Source organism: Taeniopygia guttata, chromosome 7, assembly GCF_048771995.1.
Source record: "Taeniopygia guttata chromosome 7, bTaeGut7.mat, whole genome shotgun sequence".
In the NCBI taxonomy this organism is placed as follows: Eukaryota; Metazoa; Chordata; class Aves; order Passeriformes; family Estrildidae; genus Taeniopygia; species Taeniopygia guttata.
The window spans coordinates 978,374-992,688 of NC_133032.1; the positions used below are offsets into that span (position 1 = coordinate 978,374).

The following is a 14,315-nucleotide window of genomic DNA, read 5'->3' on the forward strand; positions in this document are numbered from 1 at the left end:
ACAGAGTTGTGTGAAGAGGCATGGCCAGCATCACACAGCAGGCAGTGCCACAGCCAGCGAGGCTTGGAGCAGTCTCTAGCTGGCAGATGGGTTTAGTTTCAGCAAATCATCCATTTTCAGATTTTGCTGATTTTATACAGTCTAATTTTAATAACACAAGAAAAGCGTGAGACATTTTTTCATAAATCACTTGTTCCTTTCCTTTTTTTTCTTCCTAAGTAACTGTATTAGGTATCTGCATTTTGGCCTTAGAAATAGGGTTAACATTTAAATGAAGAATTGTAGGGACAAAAAATTGAAAATAAATGTTGTCTCTTCTCTGTGTTCAAAACTAAATGGCTTTGGGTTCTCAGGAGTTTCTTGTGCTTTCTGAAAATGCTGTTCTCTTCTATGACCTGCATTCATAATCATTGTGGTTCCTTCTTTCTGTTCTGACCTTCCTTGCTCGGAGTCTTGAGTCACAAGAAGTCTCAAGTCACAGAACAAGTCCTGGCTTTTCAAAATCATCTTCCTGATGCTTTATGGCTAGAAAAAGAAGGGGTTTTTTTCCCCCCAGAAAACATTATTGAATCAAGCTTTTTCATTTTTCACCTCAAAGCCAAGTTTCTCAGCTTTTCATTAAAAACCAAGTATTTGAAGTTGTTCAGGAGGCCTTAAAATGAATATTTCCAGGTTCTAGAATAAGCACTGTCATTTCCCAGATACTACTTCTCAGGAAAGTAGGATTTAATCATGTAGCTTCTGTTCCATTTACTAGGTTCCATTAATATTTTGAGCTAGTTTAGTACAGCTGTTTGGGAATTGGGAAATGCAAGGTTATGATAAGCCAGTGCAAATTCAGTGAGGGGTGTTGGAGTTTCCCTGCATGAAACAGGGGGGGAAAGCCTGTTCACAGATGAAATCTCTTGGGCAGGACTGAGTTCCATCAATCCTGGGCACAGAGCACCCGCGCTCAAGTGGCAAATCCACCTGGAAGCAGCAGGGAGCCTTCAGGATGGGGAAGACAAACACCACCCCTCATTAGGCAGAGCTGAGGCAGGTACTAATTAACCTGGAGCTGCAGTGGTGCTGCTCATGCCTCGTGTCCTGATGATTCCTGACTCTCTTGGAGCAAGGGCAGGATCAGTGTTGGCTCTGCTTGTAGTGCAGCTTTCCTCCACCTGTCTCCATGCATTTCAGGTATACAAACTGTGTCCCTGTGCCCATCTGTGCTCAGTAGCTCTGGAGCCACTGGAGTTTTGTGTGGAGCTGTTTTCCTGAGCTAAATTAGCAGACACATGGGGGTGACAATTTTGGCCCTGTATGCGTTTGGTGGTAAAACCTGAGCCTGGGACTCAGGCCAAGGCAGCAGGGCCAGAGGGAATTTAATGGGTCTTCCTGCAAAACACAGATACAGACTTTCAATTTACTTTCTTCAATTTGTCTAACTAATGTCTTCTCCAGCCCTGCTTTTTAATTCATGATACTATCATCAATCACATAATTATGACCTCATCTCATTCTCTGTTAAGACTTGGGTGACAAATAAGGACAGGGTCACACTTCAGTTTGTGTTGCTGTGTTTTATTGTCTAGATGAAAAGAAGCAAACATGCTGGGGACAGAATTCCCAAAACATAAAATTCTGCTGACAATATGCAACATTTAGCTATTTCTGGAGAGCTGGAAAGCAGGACTTTTTGGTTGGTTGGTTTTATTTACACTGTTTTCCACATAAATGCACACCTTGTCAGACCTGGGAACAGACTCCTTTTAACTCATCTCATGAGCACACATCAGCATCATAACAAACACATAGGGAGAAGAACTATTTCTCCAGGTAAGAGGCAGCTTAATCCAGTGGGTTAGATAAAAATCCTTCAAATAGAATATGGGAAGTTCTTTTATAAATTAACCACTGCAAGGGACTGAAATTCCAGTGTTAGGCAGCCTCAAATTCCACTGATGCCGTAAGCCATGGCAAGGAGCACACTGAGAGTAGGAATTAAGAACATGATAGAATCATGTGAAAGGGTTTTTACGCCTGAATTAATTATTGAGATTTGGGTCAAATGTTGTGGTTTGGGGAAAGGATGGTTAATTATTCACATCCTGTATTTTTGTTCAGCTTTGACATTTCCCTGCCAAAACCTCCCTTTGCTGACACACTTCATAGTTTTGCTGGGTCATTAGCGTCATCCCATCTGGAAAGAGGGTGGCTCTATTCATCACAGACATTTTAGGCTGAAGAGATCCTCTTCTAAGCATCTTGGGAAGATCCTGAATGCTGAATTCCATGGGGTTCCTTGTATTCCCAAGAAGGGATAAACCACAAGGCTGAGGGAAGTCTGGTGTTTGAAGTCTAATCTCTGGCTCTGTTGCAGACACTTGGAGCAGACTCTACCCTTGCACTACAGAAATAAACCATGAAGGTTGAAAACTAGAAGAGAAACATTTAGAATGTATGGAGTGTTTTTATAGGCCCATCGATTTTCAAGCCACTTGCACCACTTCCTGAGCCTAACTTAAAAGTTATGAGTGTTTGGGGTAGGCAATACCACAGAAACAATATCCACTTCCAACACATGTATATTCACAAGCTTCTCACTGCTGGTACTATGAAAGCATTGCTGTTTCTCCTACAAATAATACCATGCAATACTATTCATAATGGTTTGATGGCATAATGGTCAGCCAGTTGAGCTGTGCCATGCCATGCAGCAGTTTTGCTGCTCATTTCTTGTATTCACACTTGGTAGCTGAAATACTGCAGCCCTCTGAACTTGCTTTCCTGTTTCCCCCTGATTTTCACTCATGCTCAGATTAGCACTTAGTCATCTTTACAATCTCTGCCTTTCCCTGTGTTCTCTTTACAGCATGACCAAAATTTGTTTGCATGGGATTTTTTATGAGCTTCTGCCCTCACTAAAAAGGGCCAACTTGTCTTGGGAAGTTTCCCCCATCAGATTTGACATCTCCTGCAGTTTGCCATTCCTTAGCATTAATTTCTATCACTTCCCCCGATCTCCCTGGAAGAAATTCTGATTAGGCAGTAAGTGCTGGGCTATCCATCATCTCATGCCAGTCATAAGTCACAGGGTTCTTCTCAGCTGGAAGGCACCGATCGTTCTTAACCAAGCCGAGCGTGCCACGGGTTACAGAGCTAAAGACCCGATTTCCGTGGCCATCCCCCTCCTGGGACCCTGTCTGAGCACGGCAGTAAGGCAGAGAGAGCCCCTGTAGCACAGCCCTGCAGCACAGCTGATTAAACCCCTGCAGAGCTCAGAGGGCTTCACAAAAGTCCTGTCAGTCAGCTTGCATTTGATTTCAGGTCTGATTTTCATTTGTTTACAGTATCGCCCATTATGTGTAGAGTGTTTGCTAAACACTGAAGAATAATGGTCCTGTCCCAGGTAGCTGACAGCAGAAGGGCTGACAAAGGGAAGGAAGGCAGTAAAAGAGGTAATTTATGTATGAGTCATGCTTCCCAGCCAGCTGGGCTGATAAAAAATGGCCACTTTTATGGGAAGGCTGGAAAAGAGCAACGAAATTACCTTTCTGAAAAAAAAAAAAAAAAACCAACCCAACCCAAACCAAACGAAATTTTGGACCAACAGTGTGATTAAAGATGACTTACTGCCAACAGTACAGGGAAGGGAGTCCTGAGGAGGCATTTGGGTTTATCAGGGAAAGATGTTTTGGCACAGACACCTGCACCTAAAACAATACAGAGACAGCAGCAGGAGGTCCTGCCTACGGCACAGAAAAAACTTGATAAGGAGGCAAGAAAGCAGAGGATACAAAGCGTGAGAGATGAGCAGTGATAAGCAGGGGTGGAGTTAGGAGCTGGGAGCAGTTGCTGAGGCAGGGGAGGAAATCATTGGAGGTACTTTTTCAGAAAATTGCCGAGCCGTCCCTAATGCACAGAACTCTGCAGGAAGATTTATGTTGTCATCCAGCCACCTGACTTGGGGCCTGACTTTGCTCCACTTAGAGGCAATGACAGACTCCTATTGATTCATGGGAACCATAGAAATCAAAGAAAACTTGCTGTGGCAACTGGCTAATTCAATAAAAGCATTGATTTTTCTGGCTGGACAATTAGAGAGCATGAATGCAGTGTAGCTGATTTCTGTCTCTGAATTAATGTAACAAATGATCATTGATTCAAGTGAGAGGAAACTGAACCCCAAAGGAAAGGACGTTCCATAGTAAAAATCCCCCAGCCTATGTGGGCTGGACTTTAATGTGCCAGAGATAAAGCTGGTTATGATTCTGTGTCTCTCTTTGTTAGCACACTTAGGCATGAGTTGACTGTCACCTCACAGAGCAGCCAAGGTAAAGGCAGACACACAAGGCCAGGGAGAACACTGGAAAGGTGATGCAGGAGACCATGGAGTTCAAAACAGGGAGTACCTCATAGCATCACTTCAGATGAATGGCTCTAGTTTTGCCCTGGGTTTGAGATAGAATCGTGGAATGGTGTGAGTTGGAAGGGACCTTCAAGATCGTCCAGTTGCACCCCCTGCCATGGGCAGGGATATCTTCCACTGTCCCAGGTTGCTCCAAGCACCATCCAACTTGGCATTGTACAAGGATGGGACAGCCACAGCTTCTCTGGGCAACCTGTGACAGGGTCTCACCACCCTAACAGGGAAGAATTTCTTCCTAACATCTGATCTAAACCTACTATCTGTCAGTGGGAGGCCATTCCTCCTTGTCTGGGCACTTCAGGCCCTTGTAAATAGTATCTTCATTTTTGTTTTCAGCTCCTTCAGGCACTGGAAGCTCCAATCAGGTCACCCCAAAGCCTTCTCTCCAGGCTGAGAAATCCCAGTTCTCCCAGCCTTTACCCACAGCAGAGGTGCTCCATCCTTCTGATCATCCTGGTGTTTCCTCTGGACTGGCTCAAACAGCTCCACATCCTTCCTGTGCTGGGCCCCCAAGGCTGGAGGCAGCTCTGCAGGTAGGGTCTCACCAGATTGGAGCACACAGCTCTCTCTTCCTCCACAGTGGGGAAGATACTTTGAGCCCCCCTCAAAGCCTTAAAAGAGGAACTTCTTAAACCACATGCAGTAGCTGTGAACAGGCCCCAAGATTTCTGGGGCTGCTGCGTATTTGCAAACTTAGGCTATGGCTTCATGCTTTGCTGCTCTGGCTCAGGAGTCAGTGTTCCAGGCATTGTGATGATTTATTTTATAAGAAACTGGTGTGCCACTTGTCCCATTTGCAAACCCCTTTTGCTGTTGAGATTAGTTCTAATGGTGTTGAAGCATCTTGACCTCAGTGCACCATGGAAGCCCCCCAGACTGGGCTGAGGAGTCCCGGCTGCTGCCAAAGCCTGGTTGCAGCAGGGCACACATCCCGGTGTCCCCAGCCCCTGGCTTGAGGCTGGCTGCTGCCTGTGGGAGGTGCCAGGGGTGTGCTGCAGTGCTGGCACAGGGCTGTCCCTGCCGGGTGTCACCCGGGGCACGACAGGCAGTGACATTTAACAGCTGCGGTTGTTTGCGTCAGTGCCTGTGAGTCAGGCCCTGACCTGGGGGATGTTTCACCTCAGTCCCTGGGCTTTGACGTGGATGGGCCATCCCAGCAGCCCTGACCTGCCAGAGACAGCCCCTCCTCTCATCTCCCCACTGCTTCTGTGCTTGGTGCTTTTTGTGCTCCATTTCTAACAGCCTGAACCTGCAATAGAGATGTTCTGAGAGAGCCCAGCAGCAGGCACAATGCTCCTCCTGCCCTTCATCACAGGAGCAGGAGTGAGGAGGTGTGATAAGAGTTGTGGAGCATTAATGGAGCGGGATGCTCAGCGCTGGAGGGGAGGAGGGATATTTCGATCAGTCACCAGGATAAAAGCTAAGCTGCTTTACAACACAGCCCGCTGGAAAGTGGTGGTTAGAAAAACGTGTCTATTAAAAGGTCAGGTGTGGTCCTGAGTTCTGGGCTGACACTTGCACAAGCTGATAGATGATACATAATGAACACCTTATTAGATTAATTTTGTCTATTTGGGGTTGCTGTGAACAGCCCATTTGAAAACAGTAGGTTTCTCTGAGGCTGCCAAATGCTGGTTGTTATTATTTCTGCAGATAATACTGAATCTGTAACTAGTTTGAGAGCAGCTTATGCAATATTTGGTGATCAGATTTGGAGCATTAATAGCTTAACTACTTCATGTGCTTCTCTTCACTGACCATGGGAGCATAACTCTTAGAATCATATTTCCCATGTGCAACCATCAGAGGGACAGCCACAATTAAAGTTTTACTACCCCAAACCACTCAAACATTGTGGTGGCCTTTCTGATTACCATGTCTTTTTAGAGTCCATGGTTGTCAGCTTTTCTTTTCAGTTTTGAAAGCTGAAAATTAATCTTTTGCTTCAAGTAAAGGAGTACTCTCACTTATATCCCACATGCCAGCACCAGAAACACGAGGGAGAAAAATGAAATACCTGAGAGCATAAAACTGCAAATGTACTTTCAGAATACAGGACAGGATTTGCTCCCAGTAAACTGTCAGAACTCCTGCTGGAAGTGGAGAGTGCTTGCTGAAAAGCAACGTGAAAGGTGCCAGACTTATTTAAAAATTCACAGACACATTTTCATACTCAGAACTTCTCTCCCAGTGTAGTAAGAGAGCTCCACTCCTGGAATGGCTGGTAGCTGTCATGGAAGCTTTTTGTTTCATATCAAAAGGTACAGAGGCAACAGTGGCACAGGCAAGAGAGCTTTGATGCAGGATGTTCAAAAGCCTGATTTCTGTTTCCTCTCCAAAGACAGGCCCTCCAGAAACCTTCCTTGACCTCTTCCAGGTATGAAATAGTTCAGGATGGGCTTTGGTGCTCCTCTTCATAAGATGCTTCCATGTCCTCCCTACAGACATCTTGCCAAACAGCCAAGGAAAATGTTGCTAGCACTGCTTTCTTCTGTGGATGGATTTTGATTATTAATAAATTGGTCAGGATGAATGGAACTAGTTCACATTTTGTCAAAGCAGCACAAGCAGGATGCTGCTTTTATGAGACTTGCCACTGCCTCTTTCTCCTCCAGATCATCCCTTTCATGTGTCTGAGCAGCACTGAGGTGACTGCCTGCTTCATTAAGAGCTGCTACAGCACCAGCTACAGCAACCAGCTCAGGAAATGGTTTATAAACAGCAAAGAGGAAACTCAGAATGCAAAAGAGGGGAAGAAAGAGATGATTGCAAGTTTAAGTTGAATTTCCACGACCTTCCAAGCAGGCATTCCAGTATGAGTACATTAAATTCATGTATTTCTCAACAGCAAGGGCTGTTTAGCAATAAAGACCTTTGGCACTGAAAGAGGCTGAAAACAAATCTTTGCAGCCAGCAGTAAAACACAAGGAGTGCCATGCTGAACATCACTGGGTCACATAGCTTGTTAAGGCAAGAGGCTGGAGGCTTTTTTGTGCAATCCCTGCAAGAAATGTTGTCCTGTGACACACTCACTGTCAGAGATAACTGCCTTGGAGATTAAAAAATTAAAAATTAAATCTAGCCCTTCAAATGCAGTGCTGTAGCCACACTAAAGGAAAATGTGCACACCCACAGACAGAACATGAAAGCTTTTTGAAACTTGAACCAAACTGCATTTGGAATTGGGTTGGGGCTGTTGGTTGTTGCCTGTGGAAAAAAAATAACTGCAAGAGATGCTTGTGCTTGTTGTGCATCCTCTGAACAACCTGTCTAGGGGAAGTGGTGAAGTAGCACCTGCCCTTGGCAGGAACTTAGGCTGAGATGATCTTTAAGACCCCTTCCAACCCATGCCATTCTATCATTCTGTGATTATAGACATTGAGGAAAAAAAGTCTCAAAGCCAATGCATAATACAGGGTCTTGCCTGGAAGTTCCCAGCATCCAGTCCAGGAAAAAGGCAGTGCGGGATTTTCACATTATCTCCTGTAAGAAAGGAGGTGTTTGACGCCTCAGCTTTTCTGAGATCTGAATAATGAAGTAGTTCTAACCAGTGTTTATATGAAGGTTTGACTTTGGTGGTGCTTTGCATTGCACCCACAGCGTGCCAAGAGCCTTCCCGCCATCCAGGAGAGGCCTCTGGCTCCCAGCTGGTGCCCCAGTACTGCAGGGATTTTTTCCACAGGCTTTTCTTCTCATTTGTGGGGAGCTGTTCCACTTTTCAGTTGTCTGTGGAGTTAAGCATGTGTATAAATGATTGTAGAAGTGCGTTATTTAAACTTTGGGTATGTAAGGGCTATACATTTTAAGATGGTTTCTTCCAGGGATTTTGCAGGCAGATTTGAGTTTGTCCTGCTCATACTCCAAGGAGAACTGACGAAATGTGGAAATGTGTCTGTGGTTAGCTGACACACCATTCTAGCTCAGCTCATAGTGAACTCCAAGCGTTGCAGCCACAGCTCTGTATGCCTTTAAGAATCAAAGCAAATAGAGAAATTCTTCAAGAATCAAGGCAAGGTGATGCTGAAACTCCCTGTGCTCTCACACTACAGTGTGTAGCTATGTGTGTGTGAGTTATTCTACATTCTTACGTGCCGGAGAGGTTTTTTTTTCCAAAATCTCTCCCTTCCCAAGCCCACTGTTTAACCAATGTTTGATCAGGATGTTTTAAATTATGGTTTTTATCAACTTTCCCATGGAATTTAAGATCACTCTCACAAAATATCTAGTTGTATCCAAATGGCATTAACATATGGGATAGGGGGAGATTCCATAAATACCAGAGGCATAGGAACTCAGTGTTTTACATTGGTGGGGCCCCAAGGCTCCTGCCTGCCTCCAACTGATGAGCTCCTGGGCAGCCTTTGTGCCCAAAGCAATCTGAAAATAGTCCTGCAGCGCAGAATTGCTTGCAGTATTTTGTCCCATTGCTAGCCCACCCTTGTTCCAAATTAACTGTGTCTAATTTGTTTCATGTAAATGCAGGAGATAAATTGTTGATTCTACAATAGCTGGATTAGTCAAATGAAGACCATGTCTAGGTATCATGGGGTCCCTAATTTGCTGTTCATGGGCTGAGAGGAAAAATGTTTCCAAAAGGAGACAATCATCTTTTTGCTGATTTCTGCTATTACATGTTATTTGTGCACCTCAGGTCTCTTCACCCAAGTCAAACAGCCTGAACTGGTGAGGAGGTTCATGCCTTACTGTGTCATCTGCCTGATGCTGGATATTGTCTCCTCATTCATCCTCTGGTTTAGCTTCTAGGAAGAAGTTATATCCCAGATAAATACACAATTTCATTTGCCAATCCCATCAGTAGTCCTTAATATTGTCATTCAGTTGTCAGGATGGCAAAACTGAGCCTTGCTCACCCACTTGTAGTGAGATACAGGTATATATCTATCACAGTCTGCCTTGCAATTAGTTTTGGAAAGGCAGGCATCATTAGCTCCTTCCACTACATGGATTATTGTCTACAGAGGGCACCCTCTTCCATGGCATTTTTTCCTCAAGCAAACATTTGATGATACTTCTGTTCTCTTGGAGGCAATGAATGTTGCTTCTAGTGCATCATCAAGTGTCTCATTATTAAATAATTAGAAAAGGTTTTTCAGAAACATTTTGACTGTAAAGAGCCCCAATTACTGTTGTTACTACTAGCTTCTGGCAATGCAGAGGAAGACACTGGTGAATCTTCTTTCGATCTTTGTTGAAACAAGCTGGAGAAAATGGGCAGACCTTTGGACTCTAAATAATGATGCCATCCATAAATAATAAAGCTCTTTGGGGCCCTTTGAAGACAGACTGTAACTTCCTGCCCAAGGGTGTTCATCTTCAGCCAGGGGCACAATGTCTGTCCTGTGCTCCTCCCTTTTCACTGGTCCTGCTGCTTACATTTCTGATTGTGGTCGTTGTAATGGCATCCAAAAGGACACTCATCCTTTTGGATGGGTTTGAGGGGTATTTTATAAGAGGCTTTTAGAAGGTAAATTTTTTTCTGGACAAACTTTTGGGGGCCAAGGTAAAGAAACCACAAGGTTACAAACAATGTCACTTCTTGGAGATTTTCAAACATCCAGATTGGCAGTGAGGGAAATTCTGGCCAAAAGCTGCAAAACCCAGGAAGATACTTGCGAGATCTTGGACTTGAGACCAAGGAGTCCAGAATACATTGACCAAAGAGCCTTGCTAATAGTCCAAGGGGTCTGCCAGGCCTGCCAGATATTGGAGCTGTGGCTGTAGACAACTTGCCATTCAGCTTTACAGTGCACATGGAATGGACCAGCACAAACAGGACCTGTCTGACCTGCTGAGGAGGTCCTGCATGGTGCATCACTCTGTGCCCACCAAGCATGGCTGGTTGTGGGTGTGATTGACCATCTGGCTATCCAGAAGCTGCTGGACTTGCTGTGCAAATCCATCCAGCAGTACTGCAGATTGATTTCTCCTTTCTCTGTTCCATGCCCAGGATAACTTCCATGTGACAGCAAAATCACAATATCAACTCAAGATTTCATTTCTGTTTGAAAAGTGAAACTACAGCGTAAGTCAACTCTCTGAGGTGTAAATCCAGAGTGGGGTCTGTCTGCTTGGGCATCCAGGGATGTGCATCTCACAGGACACCTCCCAAGGTAAGGACACATCATGGAAGCCTCAGTGAGGGCATGCAGGTGTCAGGGAGAGGGGAGCTGCAAGCTCAGGGTGTGCAGGTGAGGCCCATGTGGGTGGCAGCACATCTTCCAGCACATCCTACAGCCCCTCCCAAGGAGCTGCCTCTGCAAGCACGTGTCCCACGCCTGCTCCCCAGCTCTCCAAGGACCAGCCCTGTGCCTTGTGCTCAGGCACACACGGGCTTTGGCATGCAGGCCATAAACTCAGGGCATGCCTTATAATGAGCCCTTCTCCTGTGCACTGCACTTCCTGAAGGACCAGGCTGATTCCTCCCAGGAAGGGTGTCTGGTGCTACCGTCATTAGGGAAAGGAGGGGTGAGCACTCTCTCCCAGGCTGATTGCAGAGCCACCTTCCTTGCCCATTCAGTGAAGATTGCTCATCTCCACCCTGGGAGTCAGAGAATCAAACCCTCTTTTGGGACACCTGCCTTTTATCAATGACCTAAGAGATCTTTAACCTTTCCTTTGCTAGGAGTGAAGGAGCTCTCAGAAATATTCTGTAGGCAAGCAAGCCTTTCTGTGCTCCTGTCTGTGCTCCTCCATCACTATGGTGCTTGTGAGAGATTATTACAACACTTATTTTTCTCTACAGCAAGCAAGTTCCCAGCTCCAGGAGACTGACAGGCTTTGTGTAACTTGTCATTACTCATCAGCACTCCCTATGCTCATTTAGATCCCAGGGTGTGGTTTTAATTAGCCGATTTTGTAATAACACCCAGGTGACTTGGTGATGGATAGTCACCCTAGAAGCCTATTAAGCAGGAGTGTGGCGGCTCCATGTCCTTAGACTACGCTCTCAGATTGCTGTTTGCTTCTAGAGATTGAGCTTGTGGAGTTGCCTGTCTGCCCTTCCCCATAGCTTCCAAGCCTGTTGGTGGATAAATCCCACAGAAATGATCTGTAGATTCTTCACTGAAATGTGCAACCAGGTAGTAGAGAAAGAATATGTTAAGTGTCTGGGCTGGAAGTCCTGTGGGAAGTGTTATAAATGAAAATTTGTCCAGCCAAATTAATATGAAAAATAAAATATTTATTTGCAATCAAATTCTATCTAGCCAGCCACAAGGAAAGAACAGAGCCGAGCCCGGGGTCGGCCCTGGGTGTGCAACAAGGAGTCAGCCTCAGCAGAGGTTTTCCTCCATGCCCACACACCTCCATCCTGGCACAAGCGGGTTTTATAGGGAAAATTCCACCTGAGGCCAAGATTTCAGCAATCAGTCTTTTCTTCTATTTAGAGTCCATATGTTAATAAGATTTTCTTTTTTGGAGATGAGGGAGAATAATTCAGTGTCCGGAGTTGTTGAATCCCGTGATGAAATTTACAGGAAGCTGCATTTACATGTATCTGTCCGGGGATCTCCAAGATATCCATCTCGGGTGGTTCACACGATGATCAGCGCCCGGGGTCTCCCGCAGCTTTCCAGACATGGCCCATCTCCTGGCGAGCCCTATCTTCTTACTTGTAAATCAGTTTCCAACATACACCCGGTCTCGGAGGGGAGAAGGGGGGGGAGGCTAGTACAAACGAGGTATAATCTAACAAGTATTTAACATTATATATTCCATGCAAGAAATGGCGCAAATTATGTTTATTACCCATAACAATCCCCCACCTTCTATATTAACTCATTAATTTGCGCCCTAATTTCTACCTCTACTGAATCCCAAGATTTCTTTATTTTTATTCCCTTTCATTTATTACATCTGGAATTTCCTGGTAAATTTTATAGTTTTGTTCTTTACCCTTTATTCGTCCTTCAAATTTTGCTAGGGCCTCAGCCGCCCTGCTATGAGGAATTTCTTCTCCTACTGTCATTATTTTTGGTACCTGATTTGTTTTTCCTAGTGTATTATTTTTGGTACCTGATTTGTTTTTCCTAGGGCAGCTTCTGTCTTTTACCTCTTGCATTACCTGTTTCATCTTACTTTCTGGATCCATCCCTTCTTTGTCCTTGGTAAAACAGAACATCTTATCATACTGTAGACAAACCCTGTCGTCCTGGTCCCCTAAGAGGTCCAGGATGATTGGCTCAGTTTCTAGAGGTACCCTGTTTTCATACTTTAGGTTATTTCCCACCCAGTAGGTTTTTCCCCCCATTACACATATACTAATTTTATTCGGATCATAACATACTGGTTTAGCTTGGAAATAAGCAACAAAGACAGATTCCTGCTTTCCCCCAACCCATACAGTACGATTACATTTGTTACAAACTGGAATTGAAACTTCCCTGTGCTCCTTCGATGTAGTTTATGAGCTGACTGACCGATCTCAAGGTATGTTCTTGATTTCTCTTTGAATTTGTACACCCCCTGTTGAGTGTTAGTGTCAAGACAACGTTTATTAGGCTTACCCCTGCTGCAGTTCCATGAGGTAGGAGGTGATTCCTCTGGGTATCTGCCACCAGGTTCTCCCTTCCCAGGATTGGGGAGGTTACTGAGGCATGAGGCTAGGCTCAGGCTCGCCCAGACTAATCCCACTGCTGGGATCCCTCTGCCATTCCCAGCGCCCACTGGGGTGCATCCAGCGGCGGGGTAAATTATCTTCTTGGCAGCAGGAATCTTTGTCTGTGGTTTCATACTCAGGCCGAGCCGCACACTTTTGTTTAAAATGCCTCACTGGCGTAGGTACTCACTGCGAGGTACGTTGTTCCGCCTATGACACTCAACAATAACGATTTTAGCTTTTGTTTGTAATTTCCCCCTTAATTCCTTCTGATATGAGAGGAAAAGAAGAAAAAAACTAAAACTTAGATTATTGAGTCTAATTAGAACAATCTTAGCCTTGTGGCTATTTACCAGAAAATGGCCAGTCAGGTCTTCGATCCACTGTCTGAAAAAAAAAAAAAAACAACCCCAAAGCCCCAGCAATTTCCTGATTTCCTTTCTGGGGGGGCAATGTAATTATCCTGACTTTCCTCAACTAGAGGACAAGTCTAAAAGGCATCCTTTAGGTCAATTACACGATAATAGAGTATAAGGATTAGAGACCGTGGGTAACTGCTATCAGGTTTTGTATTGCTAATGTAGGTGTGTTATGTCTGGACATGCGGGGCTCTAAGGTGCCCCCTTTTTTAAGTCCTCGATTATTGGTTTCAATCCCTTCCTTCTCTCTAGAGAGATGGGTTATTGTTTTACCCCTATGGGGTTTTCTGGTCTCTTAATTTTAATGTGAGTTGGTTTCATGTCTAATTTTCCAGCTTCCCCCGGAGTGTGCCAGACCCTGGGGTTAATTTTCTTTTCATCTTCAGTATTAGGTTGTATAAACTTACCATGAGTTGTGAGTCTTTTGCAATTATACTTATTCCTAATATTACCATTAAATCCTTCCCCAATAAATTGTATTCTGTTTCTTCCACTAATAAAACATCCTCAACACAGATTTTATTATCAGATTCTATTTCTACATTCCTTAGGACAGGGACTTGAAAGGGCTCCCCGTTAGCCCCAATGACAGTCATAAAATCCTTACCTTTGATACATCTAGGAGGCAGTCCTTGGACTGTGGTTCTTGAATAACCTAAAAAGATTTACAGTAAGAGCATTCAGGAGCACTTACCTGTTTTGTCCTTTGTCCCGGTTTCCCTGGGGGCTTTTGAGGTAGCTCTGGTTTTCATGTTTGGGTGGTTTTACCTTCCCTGTATGGGAAGACTGGGACTCTTTTAAATAGATCAGGTTTGTTCCTTTCATTATCGCTACCTTCTGTGTTTTCTCTCCTCATCTTACACTGAGT

The 14,315-nt window shown here is 44.7% G+C and overlaps 1 protein-coding gene across 1 annotated transcript in view; it reads left to right on the plus strand.

Moving 5' to 3' along the window:
• ABCA12 (ATP binding cassette subfamily A member 12) overlaps positions 1-14,315 on the plus strand; it is a 104,852-nt gene that overhangs the window by 5,871 nt on the left and 84,666 nt on the right. The window contains exon 2 of the mRNA XM_072931868.1: positions 10,380-10,542. The gene's annotated coding sequence lies outside the window, so the exon portion shown is untranslated. The remainder of the gene's footprint in view (positions 1-10,379; positions 10,543-14,315) is intronic.